The 18,595-nt window shown below is 40.2% G+C and overlaps 1 long non-coding RNA gene across 1 annotated transcript in view; it reads left to right on the top strand.

Moving 5' to 3' along the window:
- Nucleotides 1-17,583, top strand: part of LOC133233535 (uncharacterized) — a 166,871-nt gene extending 149,288 nt beyond the window's left edge. Inside the window, exon 5 of the long non-coding RNA XR_009731745.1 lies at nucleotides 15,514-17,583. This is a non-coding gene — a long non-coding RNA (uncharacterized LOC133233535). The remainder of the gene's footprint in view (nucleotides 1-15,513) is intronic.
- The last annotated feature ends 1,012 nt before the right edge of the window (nucleotides 17,584-18,595 follow it).

Raw genomic sequence — 18,595 nt, 5'->3', positions numbered from 1 at the left:
ACAATATTGTGTTGGCCTCCGCATCTGCATCTTTTCCTCCATGTAACATGTGAGGTTGCTGGGTGTCATATATTGGGTTCCCTAGAAAACAGATACAGAGTCCCTCAGATTTGCATGCTGGAGGTTTATTGGGGATAACTCTTGGTATCAATAGCTGAAAAGGGTAAAGCGTAAGGGAAGCAGTATTCAGCAGAGGGAGAAGTTGAACTGTGATGCAGCTGCAACAGAGACCTCAGACAAATCCTATCAGTAATGCTGGAGCTGAGATGGCCCTTTATATATGAATGGGTGGAGGAAAGAGAAGGGGCCTCATCTCATAACTAGTTATTGGATATGATATAGTCCAGGCAGTGGTATAAACTTGGGTAAAGTAACTCACTCTAATAGAGGGAAATTCCTAGGGAGGGACTTGGGCATGAGCTGTCACCAACTAACATTCCCAACAGTTAGAAAAATAAGTTCATTAATCCTGAAAGGGGCTCTCTGAGGCATATCAGTATAGTCCTCCCTTTCCACTATCTGAATCCCCCTCCAAATGGGATAGGCCCATCCAGAAACAGGTTCTCAGGATTTGGGGAGATGTTCATGGGAAAAGTTATAGTGTTAAGGTGGTAGAATGAACTAAAGGCCCCGCGACTGCAGCTGGTCTCAGAGCTATAGCTGTACTCTACCCACCGTTAGTTGCTTCTCCGTTGGTCTTGGTGAGTAAGGTGGTAGAGCCAGGTGGTCTTCATCTCTGAGTGTTCTGAGACACTGGTCACCATGCCTATCTCAGGCCATAGCTATTGCCTGAGTCCACTTGTTGTGAAGATTGGTCAAAGGAATAGCAAAAGATTTTCTAGTGCATCATTGGGGTACCAAAGTATTCCCTGTCCCCATTGTACAACCTCCCTAAGACCTAGGTCAGTTACTGCAGGATAGTGACTCCTTTCCTTGTCTGTTGGTTTATTGACATAAGAAGCCCAAAATGACTGGGCAGTAGTGGCAGCTTACAAATTTATGTGAGAGTTGGACTATAAAGAAGCCTGAGCACAGAAGAATTGATGCTTTTGAACTGTGGTGTTGGAGAAGACTCTCTTGAGAGTCCCTTGGACTGCAAGGAGATCCAACCAGTCCATCCTAAAGGAGATCAGTCCTGGGTGTTCATTGGAAGGACTGATGTTGAAGCTGAAACTCCAATACTTTGGCCACCTGATGCAAAGAGCTGACTCATTTGAAAAGACCCTGATGCTGGGAAAGAGGAGAAGGGGACGACAGACTATAAGATGGTTGGATGGCATCACTGACTCAATGGACATGAGTTTGGGTAAACTCTGGGAGTTGGTGATGGACAGGGAGGCCTGGCGTGCTGTGGTTCATGGGGTCGCAAAGAGTCGGACACGACTGAGTGACTGAAATGAACAAATTTAGTAGGATTCTAATTGTGTTTTCTGGTAGAAATACTACATTTGGAACAAGTACTTTAGAACTACAGAGTCAAGAGCTGTAGGGGTGAATAGCAGAAATTCCCCAGGTCACTGGAAGTGATGCTACTCTCAATTTTAGGTTCTTGGACATATTCATGGGGAAACATATGTTGTCAACTTAGGATATATATTGTATGCTGAATGACATCCTATTCTTATACGGTATTTTCTCCAAACTGGCACCTCAGCTGCCTCATCCAAAGATTGTTCTAGAAGCCCAGCATCTTCTAGATGATAAAGAATACGGGGAAAAAAAAAAAAAACACCTAGTAAATCCTATGGTCACGTGCATACTGTTGCAGCTCCATTGTGGAAAAGTGGTTCTCCTGATCTAATGTGACATTCTATGCAATCCTGTATTGATGGATCAGACACTCTATAATGCAAACCCATATTCAGAAAATGTGCCAAGTTCAATCAAGATAAATAATTACCCCTTCTAAGGTTCAGTTGAGTTGCTAGGTCATGTCTGACTCTTTGCAACCCCATGGAATGCAGCACGCAAGGCTTCCCTATCCATCACTAACTTCCAGAGCTTGCACAAATTCATGTCCATTGAGTTGGTGACGCCATCCAACCATATCATCCTCTGTCATCCCCTTCTCCTCCTGCCTTCAATCTTTCCTGCATAATGGTCTTTTCCAATGAGTCAGTTCTTCCCATCAGGTGGTCAAAGTATTGGAACTTCAGCTTTAGTAACAGTCCTTCCAATGAATATTCAGGGCTGATTTCCTTTAGGATTGATTGGCTTGATCTCCTTGCTGTACAAGGGACTCTCAAGAGTCTTCTCTAATACCACAGTTCAAAAGCATCAGTTCTTCAATGCTCAGCCTTCTTTATAGTCCAACTCTCACATTCATACATGACCACTGGAAAAACCGTACCTTTGACTATATGGAGTTTTGTTGGCAAGTAATGTCTCTGCTTTTTAATATGCAGTCTAGGTTTGTCATAGCTTTTCTTCCAAGGAGCAAGTATCTTTTAATTTCATGGCTACAGTCCCCATCTACAGTGGTTTTGGAGCCCAAGTAAAGAAAGCCTGTCACTGTTTCCATTATTTCCCCATCTATTTGCCATGAAGTGATGGGACAAGATGCCATGATCTTAGTTTTTTGAACATTGAGTCTTAAGCCAGCTTTTTCACTCTCCTTTCTCATTTTCATCAAGAAGCTCTTTACTTCCTCCTTGCTTTCTACCATAAGAGTGGTGTCATCTGCCTATCTGAGGTTATTGATATTTCTCCCTGCAATCTTGATTCCAGCTTGTACTTCATCCAGCCTGGCATTTCACATGATGTACTCTCCATATAAATTAAATAAGCAGAGATACAACCTTGATGTACTCCTTTCCCAATAAGGAATCAGTCCATTGTTTGATGTCTGGTTCTAACTGTTGCTTCTTGACCTGCATATAGGTTTCTCAGGAGGCAGGTCAGGTGGCCTGGTATTCCTATCTCTTTAAGAATTTTCCACAGTTTGTTGTGGTCCACACAGTCAAATGTTTTGGTATAGTCAATAAAACAAAAGTAGATGTTTTACCAGAATTCTCTTGCTTTTTCAATGATCCAGCAGATGTTGGCAATTTGATCTCTGGTCCCTCTGCCTTTTCTAAATCCAGCTTGAACATCTGGAAGTTCTCGGTTCATATACTGTTGAAGCCTAGCTTGGAGAAGTTTGAGCATTACTTTGCTAGCATGTGAGATGAGTGCAATTGTGCAGTAGTTTGAACATTCTTTGGCATTGCCTTTCTCTGGGATTGGAATGAAAACTGACCTTTTCCAGTCCTGTGGCCATTGCTGAGTTTTCCAAATTTGCTGGCATATTGAGTGCAGCACTTTAACGGCATCATCATTTAGGATTTGAAATAGCACCACGGGAATTCCATCTCTTCCACTAGCTTTGTTCACAGTGGTGATTCCTATGGCCCAGTTGACTTTGCACTCCAGGATGTCTGGCTTTGGGTGAGTGATCACACCATTGTGGTTATCTGGGTCATTAAGATCTCTTTTGTATTGTTCTTCTGTGTGAGAGATCTAGTTTAATATACTGTGACTAAGTGACTGGTTGGTCTCCTCCTGGCATGTTATCAGGGGCTTATATACATATATTTAAGTTATCACAATCTACCTTCAAATGATAGTATACCACTCATATGTAGTATTTTTATAGTACAGTATAAAAATCTTCAGTATGTTTCCATTTCTCCCTTCCAGACTATTGTACTATTGTTATACATTTAACTTCTACATATAAGCTGTACCCTACAGAATAATTTTTGTTTTAGCTATCAATTTTGTTTTCCAGAAAGCTAAATAATACAGGAAAGTCTATATTTACTCATTCATGTGACATTTCCCAAACCTCTCAATTCCAAATTGATTACTAATATCATTTTACTTCTGCCTTAAGAATTTTCTTCAGCATTTCTTGTTAATGTAGACCTGCTGTTAATGAATTATTTCAGCTTCTGTATATCTGAAAGTATTTTGCCTTTATTTTTGATAACTATTTTTGCTAGGTTATGAATTTAAAGTTTAAAGATTTAGGGTCTTTTCTTTCAAAGAATGTAAAATGTTGCTCCATTGTTTTTTGCTTGCATTGTTTCTAGCAAGAAATCTGGTGACATGCCTATCTTTGTTCTGCTCTATATGTCTTTTTTTCTGTCTGCTTTTAAGACTTTCTCTTTATCACTACTTTAAAGCAATTTGATTATAATGTGCCCTGGAAAGGTTTTCTTAATGTTTTTGTACTTGGGATTTGATGGGCTTCTTGTGTCTATGTACGTAAAATATTCATCAAATTTGGAAATTTTTTGCCCACTATTTTTTCTGTTATATCCATCACTCCATTGGGAACTTTAAAGTGTCATTAATCCCATCCAGTGTATTTTCAACTCAGACATTTCAGGAGTTATATTTATATCTTCTTTTTACCTTTCATGTTACTACTTAACACCATCAGTTTTTCTCTAGCATTTTTCTGGGTCTCATATCATTTGTTTCTTGTCTCTTAGCAACCAGCATCCTTCATTCTTTGCTATCCAATGTCTTGAAAAAAATCACTGTTTCATTTGTGTACTCTGGTTTTTTCAGGTTTTCTGTTTGTTTGTTTTCAGATGGGAAAGTAAATTTTGTCCCTGTTACTTCATGTTGGCAGTAAATTGAAATTCCTTCTAGGTCCTTCTGAAAATCTCAAGTGTCTTTTAAATGTAAATTTTCTCATAAAGAGTGATCCATTAAATTCCTGGCCCTTCACGTTAGGTACTTATGGGCATCCACCTAATACCTGCTATCCCCTTTTCCTTGCTGACACAGCCTGACACAGGTAGGAATGTTCCAAGCCTCAGGGAATCCAATAGTTTGTTCTATGTCATGGGGAAAAAAGTCTCTACTATTCTTTGTCAGGGAAACTGTGGGCATTAGACTCAGTCTACTGTGGAATTTGTGAGAAATATTTTCTCGCAAACCAAACATAGAGCTAGAGATCGAACAAAGCCCTTTTTCTATTGCCCCTTCATGCTGTTTTCTGAAGATTTTGAGAGAATTTGATGCTTGAATATGTGTCAAGTAATTTGCACTTATGTGGCAAAAATCTAGGGAACAATAAGGAAGAACAGGAGAACTGTAGACAGGCCATCCCTACCCTAAAGCACATAACTTACTTGGCCTCACTTACCTTTAAACTTCCTATTAAGTGACATAATACACAGTCCTAGCATTTAAGCCACTGTTTTCCAGGCTTTCTGTGACTTGCAGCCAAATACAGCTCAATCAGGTCCTACTTTCACCATGGCTCAGTTTCTCAGATTTATCTGATTATTTTCCTCCAGAATGGAAAAGATGATGATCTGGGAATGCAGGTCACTATCAGAGACAGTGGAATCTCAATGGCAAAACACCTACTTCACAATTTGTTAAAGGAGTGGAACTTCCCCCTCCAGTACTCTTGCCTGGAAAATCCCATGGACGGAGGAGCCTGGTAGGCTGCAGTCCATGGGGTTGCGAAGTTGGACATGACTGAGCAACTTCACTTTCACTTTTCACTTTCATGCATTGGAGAAGGAAATGGCAACCCATTCCAGTGTTCTTGCCTGGAGAATCCCAGGGACGGGGGAGCCTGGTGGGCTGCCGTCTATGGGGTCGCACACATTCGGACACGACTGAAGTGACTTAGCAGCATTAGCAATAGTCAAAGAGCCCTGTAGACTTTGCCCCTTAGAGTAATTTCATAGACAATGGCTATGCAGAAGTTGTGCTGATAGGGAACTTGATGGCAATGTCCCCAGAAGGAGAGCTGCACTGATTCTTGAATGGAATACTAACTTCCACCGACTGTGATCCACAAGAGAAAAAAAAAAAGCTCGACCCAAAGTTACTTGAAATAATATATATTAATACAGTTCCATCATAAATAATACATACTGTTAATATGGCTTTAAATAATGTATAATTCTAGATTTGCATAATAAATAATACATAAATATGTAATCATCCAGTGAAGTCACATGAAATTAGTAGTCATGAAGGAAACTTAAGCTATTAACATGCTAGGAGAGGAAAGTTTTGCAAGTGGCTTGCAGGTCCTTAATCAGTGCTGCTGCATAATGTCTTAGCTGAGAGAAAAAAAGTAGTAATAACTGGTAACAGTCTTTTCAGTGTATAGTCAATAAAGGGTTTCCAAGCTCTATAAAGACATGGCTCTTCTTTATTTAATTTTTATTTTATATTGGAGAACAGTTAATTTACAATATTGTGTTAGCTCCCAGGTATGCAGCTAAATGATTCAGTTATATATATATATATACACACATTCTTTTTCAGATTCTTTTCCCATATAGGTTATTACAAACTATTGAGTACAGTTCCCTATGCTATACTACAGGAACTTATCTATTTTATATATAGTAGTGTGTATATGTAAATCCTAAACTCCTAATTTATCCTACCTCACCACATTTCCCCTTTGGTAACCATAAAGTTGTTTTTGAAGTCTGTGGGTCTGTTTCTGTTTTGTAAATAAGTTCATTTATATCATTATTTTTAAGATTCCACATATGAGTGACAGAATATGATATTTGTCTCTGTCTACCTGACTTCACTTAGTATGGTAATCTCTACATCCTTCCATGTGGTTGCAAATGGCATTATATTATTTTTAATAACTGAGTAATATTCCATTGAAGGTATGTCCCATAACCTTATCCATTCCCCTGTTGATGCACATTTAGGTTGCTTCTATGTCTTAGCTATTGTAAATAGTGCTGCAATTAACACTGGGGTGCATCTATCTTTTGGAATTGTGGTTTTCTCCAGATATATGCCCAAGAGTAGGGTTGCCTGATCATATGGTAGCTCTATTTTTAGTTTTTTATGCAGTATACTCTTCTCTGTAGTGTCTGTTACCAATTTACATTCTCACCAATGGAGTACGAGGGTACCATTTTCTCCACACTCTCTCCAGCATTTATTGCTTATAGATTATTTTTTGATGATGGTTATTCTGACTGGTATGAGATGATACCTCACTGCAATTTTGATTTGCATTTGTCTCATAATTAGTGATGTTGAGCATCTTTTCATGAGCATTTTGGCCATCTGTTTGTCCTCTTTGGAGAAATGTCTGTTTAGATATTCCACCCATTTTTTGATTTGGTTCTTGGGTTTTTTTAAATATTGAGCTACATGAGCTGTTTGTATGTTTTGGAGATTAATCCCTGTACTTCACTTCATTTGCAAATATTTTCTCCGCTTCTGTGGGCTGTCTTTTTGTCTTGTTTATGGTTTCATTTGCTCTGAAAAAGCTTTTAAGTTTAATTACATACCATTTGTTTATTTTTGTTTTCATTACTCTAGGAGGTGGTTCAAAGAGATCTTGCTATGATTTATGTCAGAGAGTGTCCTACCTATGTCTGCCTCTAGGTGTTTTATAATATCTAGTCTTACATTTAGAGCTTTCATCCCTTTTGAGTGTATTTTTGTGATGGTTACAGAATGGTCCAATTTCATTCTTTTAAATATAATTGCTCAGTTTTCCCAGCACCACTTATTGAAGAAACTGTCTTTTCTCCATTGTATATTTTTGCCTTCTTTGTCATAGAATAGATGACCAGAGATCAAATTGCCAACATCCATTGGATCATAGAAAAAGCAAGAGAATTTTTAAAAAAATCAACTTCTGCTTCACTGACTACACTAAAGTCTTTGACTATGTGGATCACAACAAACTGTGGGAAGCTTGAGATAGGAATATCACATTACCTTACCAGTCTCCTGAGAAACTTATATGCAGGAAAAGAAGAAACAGAACCAGATATAGAACAATGGACTTGTTCCAGATTGGAAAAGGAATACATCAAGATTGTATATTGTTACCCTGCTTATTTAACTTATACGCAGAGTTGTTGTTCAGTTGTATCTGACTTTGTGACCCCATGGACTACAGCACGCCAGACTTGCCTGTCCTTCACCAACTCCTGGAGTTTACTCAAACTCATGTCCATCAAGTTAGTGATGCCATCTAACCATCTCATCCTCTGTTCATTCCTTCCTCCCTTCTCCTCCTGCCTTCAATCTTTCCCATCATCAGGGTCTTTTCCAATGAGTCAGTTCTTCACATCAGGTGGCCAAAGTATTGGAGTTTCAGCTTCAGTCCTTCCAATGAATATTCAGGACTGACTTCCTTTAGAATAGACTGGTTGGATCTCCTTGCTGTCCAAGGGACTCTCAAGAGTCTTCTCCAACACCACAATTCAAAAGCATCAATTCTTCAGCACTCAGCCTTCTTTATGGTCCAACTCGCACATCCATACATGACTATTGGAAAAACCATACCTTTGACTAGATGGACCTTTGTCGGTAAGTAACGTCTCTGCTTTTTAATATGAAGTCTAGGTTTGTCATAGCTTTTCTTCCAAGGAGCAAGTGTCTTTTAATTTCATGGCTACAGTCCCCATCTACAGTGATTTTGGAGCCCAAGAAAAGAAAGCCTGTCACTGTTTCCATTATTTCCCCAACTATTTGCCATGACGTGATGGCACAAGATGCCATGATCTTAGTTTTTTGAACGTTGAATTTTAAGCTAGCTTTTTCACTCTCTTCTTTCACCTTCATCAAGAGACTCTTTAGTTCTCTTCTCTTTCTGTCATAAAGGTGATGTCATCTGTATATCTGAGGTTATTGCAATCTCCCTGCAATCTTGATTCCAGCCTGTACTTCATCCAGCCTGGCATTTCACATGATGTACTCTCCATATAAGTTAAATAAGCAGGGTGACAATATACAGCTTTGACATACTCCTTTCCCAATTTGGAACCAGTCCATTGTTTGATGTCTGGTTCTGACTGTTGGTTCCTGACCTGCCTATAGGTTTCTCAGGAGGCAAGTAAGGTGGTCTGATAGTCCCATCTCTTTAAGAATTTTCCACAGTTTGTTGTGATCCACACATGGTCTTTAGTGTAGTCAATGAAGCAGAAGTAGATGTTTATCTGGAATTCTCTTGTTTTTTCTATGATGCAGTGAATGTTGGCAATTTGATCTCTGGTTCCTCTGCCTTTTCTAAATCCAACTTGTACATCTGGAAAGTCTTGGTTCATATACTGCTGAAGCCTAGCTTGGGGAATTTTGAGCATTGCTTTGCTAGCTTGTGAGATGAGTACAATTGTGTGGTGGTTTGAACATTCTTTGGCACTGCCTTTCTTTGGGATTGGAATGAAAACTGACCTTTTCCAGTCCTGTGGCCAACACATTATGCAAAATGCTGGGCTGGATGACTCACAATCTGGAATCAAGATTGCTGGGTGAAATATCAAGAACCTCAGATATGCAGATGATTCTACTCTAATGGCAGAAAACGAAGAGGAACTAAAGAGCCTCTTGATGAGGGTAAAAGACAAGAGTGAAAAAGCTGGCTTAAAATTCAACACTTAAAAAATTAAGATCATGGCATCTGATTCCATCACTTCATGTCAAATAGATGGGGAAAAAGTGGAAGCAGTGACAGATTTTATTTTCATAGGCTCCAAAATCACTGTAGACAGTGACTGCAGCCATAAAATTAAAAGATGCTTGCTCCTTGGAAGAAAAGCTATAACAAACCTAGACAGCATATTAAAAAGCAGATACATCATGTTGCTGACAAAACTCCATATAGGTAAAGCTATGGTTTTTCCAGTAGTCTCTACAGATGTGAGAGTTGAACCATACAGAAGGTTGAGTGCCAAAGAATTGATGCTTTTGAAATGTGGTGCTGGAGAAGACTCTTGAGAGTCCCTTTGGACAGCAAGGAGATCCAACCAGTTTTCTTTTTTTGTGGTATCTTTGTCTGATTTTGGTACCAGGGTGATGATGGTCTCATAGAGATGAGTTATTTAGGAATTGCACAACAATTTATATTTATAGAGCACTTTACAATTATCTGCTCATTAAATCTTATGACATTTCTGTTCCTTCCTATGCAGTTCTTTGCAGAATTTCAGAAGGATAGGTTTTGACTCTTCTCTAAATGTTTGATAGGCTTCACTGTGTGAAGTCATCTGCTTTTGGACTTCGTTTGTTGGAAGATTTTTAATCACAGTTTCAGTACTTTTGATTGGTCTGTTCATATTTTCTATTTCTTCTTGGTTCAGTCTTTGAAAGCTATATCTTTCTAAGAATTTGTCCAGTTCTTCTATGTTGTCCATTTTATAGTCATATAGTCATATAATGACCCTTTGTGTTTCTGAGATACTAATATTTTTAAATCTCAAATCTATCATTGCTTAAAAGACTATTGAAGAGTTTCCTAAAAACAAGGCAATGAAAATCATTGTCAACAACTCTATCAACCCTTCCATTTCTCTAAGGATTCATTTGTGTTATTTTATTTAATAGTAATCCTAGTACTCTGTAAGATGGACACCATTATCTTCATTCTGCAACAGGGAACATTGGGTGGGAGAAGTGACTTACCTAAGGTCACACAACCAATTAATGGCAGGGAAAGGTTTACATGTCTTCTGAAACCAAAGTCTGATGTTTTCCTTTACTTTGTACTATCCTGTCTCATTTTTAGTGTAGCTTTTTTTCTGTGGATTAAGATCTGGACATTTTATAATTCGGATTCAGCAGACCCTTTGTGTGTTTAACAGTTTACTGATGGCTCAAGTGGACCATGTCATTTGTCCCTACAATAATCCTTTTGGGCACTTCTGTCTTCATCTTACAGATCAGGAAACTGAGGCTTAAAAAAAATGAAATGACTTACCTCAGAGTGCAAAAAAAAAGCTGGGTGCTGTGACTCTAAACCATAGCACACGGCATCTCTAGTGACACGTGAGGAAAGGTACTTCCTGCCTTCATGCCAGGCTCTCTGCCTTTTCTGGAGAGCACACTCAAGACCACTGCCTGGTGAAACTGGATGGCTTTCTTCTAGAAGAGGAAAGGTAATGTTTTGGGAATGGAGATTGATGTCAAGAGATTTAGCATGACCAGGGGCAAACTTTATACTTCACACATTTTCAAAGGGCTGGCATTCTGAGACACATCTGGTACATTAGTAGTTGAGTCTGTTCACAATCACCGAAGAATTGATGCTTTTGAAATGTGGTGTTAGAGAAGACTCTTGAGAGTCCCTTAGACAGCAAGGAGATCCAACCAGTCCATCCTAAATGGAATCAGTCCTAAATATTCATTGGAAGGACTGACGCTGAAACTGAAACTCCAATACTTTGGCCACCTGATGTGAAGAGCTGACTCATTTGGGACGACCCAGAAGGATGGTATGGGGAGGGAGAAGGGAGGAGGGTTCAGGATGGGGAACACATGTATACCTGTGGCGGATTCATTTTGATATATGGCAAAACCAATACAATATTGTAAAGTTAAAAAATAAAAAAAAAACATATTGAATTGAAAAAAAAAAAGACAAGACTCTGATGCTGGGAAAGATTGAAGGCAGGAGGAGAAGGGATGAAGGAATGAACAGAGGATGAGATGGTTGGATGGGATCACTGACTCAATGGACATGAGTTTTGAGTAAACTCCGGGAGATGGTGATGGACAGGGAGGCCTGGCATGCTGCAGTCCATGGGGTCTCAAAGATTTGGACATGACTGAGTGACTGAACTGTTTACAGTACTTCACACTCAAATTCTTGAGGCCCTCATGTTCCACTCCTCTACAGTTTATAGTTGGTTAAAAGTCCCCATTCCTCTGGTAATAGCATTCTTGGAAATTGTGCTTTGAGTTCAGGTCTTCTGGGAAAGACAAAACCTACTGAAGAGGTACAGAAAAGAGTTGAAACCTTAAATGTTGAGCTTACCCAGGAGAGTAAATACAAACCGCTTCCATCTTTCAGGCTGAATTATAGCTTATCAAGTACACGTTAAAACTTTAAGCCTTTTTTTCCTTAAGTAAGAATAAATCTAAGTTGACTATTCCAGCATATGTATTTGTTTTCCCTACACTGTCTATAAACCATGTCCAAGGTGAGTATTTATAAGCCTGAGCAAAAACTAGACAAACAGTTCTGAGAATAAGTGACAACTATAACAGTTCATGATAAGACAGTCACAACAAAGGAAATGCTATGCATTAAGTGATTTTTCTTGCAAATCCTTTATACATGTGTCAGGCTGTGTGCTGGCAGAATGAAAGAGAATAAATCAAAGAGAATACCCGTGTAAGAAAGGGTTTTTAGCAAATGCTGTCTTGCATGCATAAATCAAATAAATAGTGATTAAAAAAACTAAAAGAACAGGATAAATTTCTATGGAATTTTACACAATGAAATTATTTAGCAGTTTCACAACAATTTATATTTATAGAGCACATTACAATTATTTGCTCATTAAATCTTATGACATTTCTGGCAAGTAGGTCCATACCATTAGTTTAATTTTATAACCAAGGTAACTGAAGCAGGGAATTTTCAAGGTTGCACAGCCAGATGTGAGCAGGAGTTAGTTTGGAACTCTTGCTCCCACAATCTTGAGTTGCATTTCTGGGTAGGGGTTAAGCTGCCTCTTAGCTTCCTTCTTGATGCAAGACAGTTTGGGGTGGGGGTGGGGCACCAACCTGGGCATTTGAAGGTAGATGTTAACGGCAACGGCTCTTGGCAGTTAATCTAGAAGTGCCAGTGGTAGGTATTGGCTTTAGCATTTCAGCTGGCATGTGGACCCATCAGCATGTTGATACACAGGTATACAGTGCAAATCCACAACTGCAATACAGCCTAGTTTGAGATATTCATAATGGTTAAGTCCAAAGCTATAGTTCTCAGCCCAGGCTGCAATACTTGGGGCGGGGCAGGCGGGGGGCATTAAAAATACACTGATAAACCAGTGCCTCAAGATCAGTTAAATCTGAATCTCTGAGGTTGGGGCTTGGACAAGGATAGCTTCGAAGAGCAACTTTTTCTAATATGTAATCAGACTAGAGAACCATTGGTACAAAGATCCCTCCAGATTTGCTGCTCATGGTTGGGCAGGTTGTTCCCTGCATGAGGATACCTAATGGAGAGGCCAGTAAAGACTGAATCAGCTCACACACAGGGTGCCCTACCTTCGAAGTGGCATTTTTTCTCAAGAAGAGTCACCTTTTGTCTAATTACCACGAAGGGAGCCCGGAGTCATTCCCCTGTTCTTGGATATGCATTTTTGCATATCCTACATATTTTGTTTTCAGCTTTTTTTTAATGCATTCAGTAAAAATTACATTGAACATCTACTGCATGCTGGGCCCTCAGTATACATGGGGATACACAACAAAGCCATCACAAGCCTGCCCCTATGTAGTCCACAGTCTGTTGGGGAAGACAAGTGACTGGACAGGGAGTTAACACAACACATGGACTGCTCCAGCAGCATGAGTGCAGGCAGCTGGGAGGATACTAGAAGGCACTGCCCCAGACCTGGGACCCAAGGGGACCTCATGTGGACATGGGATGAAAGGGAAGGGGTAGCACTCAAGACTCAGTGGCAGCGTCTGAAGAAACCTGGGATCAAGACAGGTGAGGACTACGGGGAATTGGCAATGGTTCAGCCCATTCACCTGGAGGATGGAGTGAAGAAAAGCTGGAGGAAGAGCTGGGGAGTGCAGTGAGTTTTCCCAATCTTCCAACAGCACTGTTGGCCACCTGCAAGCTTAATCTTTTATGCTCTGCCCCTCAGTCCTACCTTCCTCTTTCTATCTGCTCTCCTTCCCTGCCATCTTCTTTCCATACATACAGTCCTTTATTAGAGCATGAAATACCTAGACAACTTGTTTCTTACTTCCTGGCACTGGGAAGAATTGGAAAGCTTGAAGCAGGCAAAAGAACAAACATGGGGACACAGATGTCACCAGTTCACTTGGCACCACCTGGTGAAGCCACACAATTGGTGCAACTCTTTCCTTGCTCACTGCTCTTCTTATTTGATGTGCCTGGTCCTAAACTGACAGTCAACAGTGCCATCCTAATCCCTGGGACTAGTGGGAGCGGTGTGGAGTTGGGGGATGGGGTATTATAAATGAGACAAGATTGGGCATGAACTCATGAAATTACTGAAGCTGGGTGATGAGTACATGAGTTTTTACTAGTTCTGATTTCTGATTATGTTTGAAATTTTCCATTATAGAAAGGATAGAAACAAAAACAAAACTTAAAATCTTCTGCTGTTTTTTCCTTTGTTTTGCTTACCATTGCCTCTAGTGATACTCTGTTTTCAAAAAACTCTGGTTTAATTTGGTTTAGGTTCTATTTTTCACTTCAAAATAACAATATACCTTTATTTTGTTCATAGGGCTATTATGCATGTGTGCAGATTCAGTCGCTCAGTTATGTCCACCTCTCTGCAACCCCATAGGCTGTAGTCTGCCAGGTTTCTTTGTTGATGGAATTTTCCAGGCAAGAATACTGGAGCAGGCTATTATAATGAGCCAAATTTCCTAATCCATTAAAATCATAATGTAGTGGATCAAAATTCACTTCATCCTCAGAAGTTTGTGTTTGTTTGTATGACATACTCACCCACTCCCTTTGGATTACCCACTCATGATCCTGATAAATGGCCTACCTTCCTGTCTTGCTGTGGCCACAGCAAACTTTCAATATTCAGAGACTGTCAGGCTGACCTTCTCTTTCCACACATTCTGTGAAATCAAAGAATGTTTCTGCACTTACAGTTGGAAGGCCTGCAACGGGATAGGGGGGAAATGGACAATCAGCCTTTGAGCAACTACATCTCCCATTCCTCCAACCCTGTCCCATCCTATTTCCATACATGCTAAATAGCTGCAGCAGCTGCACAGCAACTGTCCTGTCTTCTAATGCGTGAGACCGCATACTTGCAAACGAATGAGACTTTCCGCGGCCTCCAAGCCATGAAATAAATCATTCACTCTGTTTCACAATGTTCTAGAGTAATGGTGTACATGTTTGCCACAAAACACAGGCTCCTCTGCCCTCCTCAGCCCTGGTAGCTCGCCCATACGTCTATGGTACATGCGTGGCATGCTCTGTTCTACGCTGTTCTCTACACCTGCTCCTCCCTATTGCAATGGAGCTCCCTAAGTACATGGGAAGGACAGTCTTTTCCAAACTCCCAGGACCTAGTCTTCTGTTTGACCCAGGGTAGATGATCCACATGTGTTTGTTAAATGAATGGATGTCCTAATCATACCGATATGTAAGCCTATTTCATTTGTAAGGAATTCATTTGGAAATACTCTATTTGGAAACAAAGAATAAGTATATCCCATATTCGAGTCTTCCAGCAAGTAGATGTGGTTATGTCATACCCAGGTTTGGATGGCCTCCCTTCCCATACATGTGAGCCATGACTTGGCTTCCTAAGACTGAGTCTGATTAGAACACAGTCATTCTGTTCCAACTCTATCTCTTCCAAAGAATTAAAAAGAAAAACCAAACTTTTCATTCGTGCTTTTGTCAATATTGAAAAACCAGCTTATTAATGAAGGATTTCTATTACTTTAACCAGTCTCTATGTCTTCTTATGGCTACAACCTAAGTCTTTATGGATCTTGTCTAGTCCCAAAGGCCAATTAATCTCTCTTCTGTGCTGTGATCTCCAGGGCCCCAAGAATGAGGTTACAGAGAGTTTATGGGAAGAACCTTCTCTACAACAAGACAATGCAGACTAAGTTTGCTCTGCCTTCCCTTTGTTGGTTCCAGCTCCAGGACAAATAGGAAGTGAATGAAGATTTGCAGCCCATTAAAAAGAAGGACCCCTGAACTGCACCTTGAAAGAAAACAGAAGGAAGAATCAGCAGGCTCTGCCCTGCTATGCTACTGAGAACTTACTAGATCACACAAGCAGTCAGCCATAAATTTGCTTCCACTAGCACAAATCACACAAATATGACAGGACTGAACATGTGCTAGAACCAAATGTGCACAGATTCTTCTGTCATCTCCTCAACCAAATCTGAAAATAGGAATTTCATAGTTCTTCCCTTCATTAGGAACCTGACTTAAAAAAAAAAGTGGGGGAGAGCCTGAAAAGGTGAGGAGCCTCAAACATATGTAGCTAAGGCTGTGCTCTCCTTGCCTGCCTCTCCTGTCAGGCATCAGTGCCCCTGACCTCCCACATGGTGGGACAAACTGCACCCACTCTGGCTTTGCCACACCTTGACTGCTCGCTTGAGCAGTCAGTTGAGGAAAACTGAGACTTGGAGAAATTGAAACCACTTCCCTCAGAGGATTGCATGAGTACCCAATAAGCTCGCTGATACTCTTAGACTAGCGAGGGTTCCTGTGCCATCGGGCTCAGCAAAGGCGAGCTGCCCACCCCCTGGATGGCCCTTATGCTCTGCTCAGTGAGACACTGCTTCTCCAGCTTTCTGTGGGCATGTCTCTGCCTCTTCTCTGACTCCATCATTGTCCTGGCTGCCCCTCAAGGCCAGAGCCTTGTCTCCTCCCTGTCTCATGGCACCCTCTCTCATTAGGCACTCAATAAATGTTGTTGACAGACTGGCTGACTGCCTGGCTCACTAAAGATGGCATCTTTCCACCAAGGGCAAGTGTCCTTCGCTGCCTTTATTTATTGCTTAATGTCAAATGGTGTCATCAGCATGATATAATTTTCCTGAAATGCCCATCAAGATTAATAAGAGTTAAAGAAACCTAAATCATTGGAGGGTATTGGCCCTAATTAGTATCATATCACTGCTGCTGCTACTAAGTTGCTTCAGTCGTGTCCGACTCTGTGCGACCCCATAGACGGCAGCCCACCAGGCTCCTCTGTCCATGGGATTCTCCGGGCAAGAACACTGGAGTGGGTTGCCATTTCCTCCTCCAATCATATCACTAGTAACAGAATTTGAGTAATGTCTTATAGGTGTAGAAATCTTTTGAGTTAAACATGTCAATTTACCCCTGATTTTTATCTGTTACCAATTTTTATGACATCATTCCTATGTACATTAGAGAATTTTCAAGGAAATTTTCAAGAAAGTAGAGAATTACTTCCTATTACTTTAAGTTTGGGGGACAAAAATTAAGAATCACATTTTATGCTATTTAACAAACAATAAGAATAAACAAAACTGTACCCCTTTTTCCATGTGGAGATCTCCCTTCTTTTCAACAGCCAGCAGGCCTTGGAATCAAAGTGAAGGCATCTTTGTCCCAAGCTACATTCATCACCATTCTTGCCTATATGATTTGCAAGAGGATGGGGAAAATATTTAAGTTCGATCAAGTCCTTAGATAGCTTTTACCTTATTAAAGCATTAAATAAAAACATAGAGACAGATAGACACACACACACCAAGAACACAGTAAATCCAGTTTTATGAGGTTTATGAAATAGTTCTGATTAAAAATCCATCCATTTGTCATTTCCCCTTGTCTGCCATTCTTATAAAATCCTCATCACTATTCTTTCACAAACACTCTCAAAATGCTGTCAGATGGGTTATCATTGCCTTGCACTTTTGTTCTTTTGTTAATTTTGGATAAAGTCCTAGAGTGTAGCAATATTATTGAACTCATTTCTGCTTAGGTCTCAAGTTTCCATAGCTCCTCTATTACCAAGCAGCAATGCACCCTATAGGCACAATAAATAAATAATACAATACTGAAGCTCTAACAAATCACAAAATACATTATTAAAAAATTAAGAAATAAATATCCTCCTCTTACTTAAATAGAGATTGATTTTATAATGTGGAATGCTGAGGAGAGCTGCTCTGAGATATATTAAAGCCTAGGGACACACAGAATACACTGTAATGGGCATTCTGCTCCCTCAGCCAGAGGGAAACACTCCTCCAAGTGAATGGATGTATTTGTGAAATGGAAGCTGATATTCTCTGTTTGTTCACAAGCCAAATATGATGCACTGCTCTCTTTTTCACATGAGGGAGGAAAGACCTGCAGGACACATCTGTCTTCCCTAAGCACAAACTGAGAGTCTAGATGAGAGTGAGGAAGATAAATGCTTTCCCGAAACTGAAGTTGGAGAAGAACTATTTCTTTCTCTTGACTTTAAATCACAATTCCGGCTTCCAAAAAGATGTTCTCAAACCAGGATTCTGCCACATTTCCTCCAAGGTGCTTTATTTAACAAGGAGAGGATATGGCATAGATCTCTCCTCAATGTTTACATTCCAAGAGAAAAAGTTAAATAGGATCCTTTCTCCACAGGCATGGAGATTTTCTATGGAAAAGACAAAGTCTATTGGGTCCTAGGACTCTCAGGAAGTTCCTCCTGTCTTGTTCACCTTGATGTTTGTGTTGATAAGCCACTACTTCTGTACTGAACAAATACTCTTACTCCATTCTGGAGTTGTGTGGCATTTCCCTATCCTGGCCATAGATGAATTGAGACTGAGAAAACCGTGCTGACTTCACTGCCCTCTGCAAAGACATGAGGGAGAAAGACAATGGCTAACAATTGCTGCCATCCTTTCCTCATCCCAGAACTTTGCAAGAAGTTTACTCTGGCGGCACAAAAACCCACTTCATTTCCTTATCTCACTACTCTCTACAAAAGATGCTGGGTAGGCTCTAACAACCTCCCAGAGAAGGGACGTTGAATCCATGCAGAGAGGACTTCCCACCAATTGAGTTATTTTTAACAGACCACTGGAAATAGTTCACTCGAAATGAGCTGACCCATTTGCGGATAAGATAGTAAATAAGTAAGCCCCT

This window comes from Bos javanicus, chromosome 20, assembly GCF_032452875.1.
Source record: "Bos javanicus breed banteng chromosome 20, ARS-OSU_banteng_1.0, whole genome shotgun sequence".
NCBI lineage: Eukaryota > Metazoa > Chordata > Mammalia > Artiodactyla > Bovidae > Bos > Bos javanicus.
This window is presented reverse-complemented; position numbering and strand designations above follow the sequence as displayed.